Below are 2,004 nucleotides of genomic sequence, written 5' to 3'. Positions count from 1 at the left end.
GCCCCGCCCTCCGGCCACGCCCCCGGCGGAGCCACCGCCCTCCGCCCCTGGGGAAAGGCCTCTCCCGCCGGTGGTTTACCCCACACATCTGTGTGGAGCTGCCGTGGAACATCCACTCGGCCCCACACCCCGCCGCTCTGGTTCTCGTGCAAACTGTGCCGGAGGCAGATCTTCTGAGAGCAGGAAACGGAATGAGAAGCATCATCCATGCCAGGACTCTCTCCCTACCTTACTCCTTGGTTTTCTGTCTCTTATTTTTTTCCTGAACGACTGAAATTATTTGATCCCTAGCAGAATGGGGGGTATACGTTTTCAATGTTAGGTTTTTATTTATTTATGCATTTTTAGACGAAGGCTACTTTATTGAATGACTGAGCCATGTAATTGCCAAGGCCAGTATGTATATACAGGTAAGAGGTGGAGCTTTATTTCTTGGTCTCTTCCTCCTTGGACAGAGTGTTGGTGATTTCCTCCTTCTTGCCTGGATCCGCTCTTCAACGGCGCTGGCGAGCTTCCTTGGTCTTAGACCTGCGGGCCTCAGCCTGGTCAGCCAGAACCTTCTTGCTAGTCTTGTCTGCCTTCAGCTTTTGGATATGACCCATAAGAATCCGCTTGTTTTTGTTTTTTTAAATATATTTTATTGATTTTTTACAGAGAGGAAGGGAGAGGGATAAAGAGTTAGAAACATCAATGAGAGAGAAACATCAATCAGCTGCCTCCTGTACACCCTACCGGGGATGTGCCCGCAGCCCAGGTACATGCCCTTGTCCGGAATCGAACTCGGGACCCTTGAGTCGACAGGCCGATGCTCCATCCACTGAGCCAAACCAGTCAGGGCAAATCCGCTCGTTTCTTAACATGTTACTCTTCACTTTCAGGTACAGGCTGTGGTACATGTGGCGGTCAATCTTAGATTCACCGTATCTTCTGAGTAGCCTGCAAAGGATTCTCATCCCCCTCACCCCCAGGTTACTTTCTCAGGCATTCGAGCATTGGCTGTATCCTTTCACGTACCTATGCCCATATGCCTGCCCTTCCTGTGGGCCAAGGTGTTTTTCTGGCATCGAGCCCGGAAACGGACAGTTACAGGTTTCCGGATGCTCAGCGCATCTTTGGCCAGCTTCCGAATCTGATGAAGGAGTTGGCATTGGCGATTTCATTGGTCTCACTGGGATCCAGCCAGATTTGCCACAGCGGAGGACACTGGAGGAGATCCACTCTGAAGCCTGAGCATACCCATGGCGTGGCTGCAAGGGGGAAGGAAAGAAGGCATGTATTTTTAATTGCCATATTCTTGCTCTTTATGATAATAATAATAATAATAATAGAAAAAACTTACTGAGCAATTTACATGATCTTCACACACACACACACACAAAACCTATTTTACTAATACAGAAGCTAAGGCGCATTGCAATGTCTTGCTCCTTAGTTCTGTACCTCAAACACAGCACTTTCTACCTATGTACATTTTTAAACCCTCGTAATACATAAATGGCACAGGATGGCACAGTGGAAAGGGTTTAATTAATAAGAATTTAATAGTCTACTTACAGAGATAAGGTCAGAATTAAGGGAATCAGCAAAGTACAGTGGGGCACCCCGAGCAGAAAGGGGTTACCACCTGTAGGCTTAAGGCACACAGGGAGAACGGTGTTACCAGCTGAAAGAGATGTGGAGCCATGAAAGAAGGGCATCCAACAGGACAGATGAAGCCATTGCCACAGGTACCCTGTTGAGAGATAAAAGGAATAAACACTGGGTTCTCTCCCCTTCTGACCTTGTTTCTCTGTACAAACTCTTGTTTCCTACCAGCCAAAGCCTGAGGGCTAGGCAGCTGGAGTGGTCACCGGGTCAAGCACAACACCCAGCCCAGTGGTCTTTTTAAGGAGTCAAGCAACACAGAAATGTTCAGAGGAAAAAGTGAAAGTCTTTATCCTCATCTCTTCACCCCATTTCAGTCCTCTCTCCAGGACAGGGCCAAGACTAGAGTAAGGCAAGTGA

General features: G+C 48.2%; 1 pseudogene; it reads right to left on the bottom strand.

The window, feature by feature from the left end:
* Window positions 1-425: 425 nt before the first annotated feature.
* Window positions 426-1,260, bottom strand: LOC102764155 (annotated as a pseudogene).
* Window positions 1,261-2,004: the final 744 nt, after the last annotated feature.

Source organism: Myotis davidii, unplaced genomic scaffold (genome assembly GCF_000327345.1).
Source record: "Myotis davidii unplaced genomic scaffold, ASM32734v1 scaffold37, whole genome shotgun sequence".
NCBI classification, from domain to species: domain Eukaryota; kingdom Metazoa; phylum Chordata; class Mammalia; order Chiroptera; family Vespertilionidae; genus Myotis; species Myotis davidii.
This window is presented reverse-complemented; position numbering and strand designations above follow the sequence as displayed.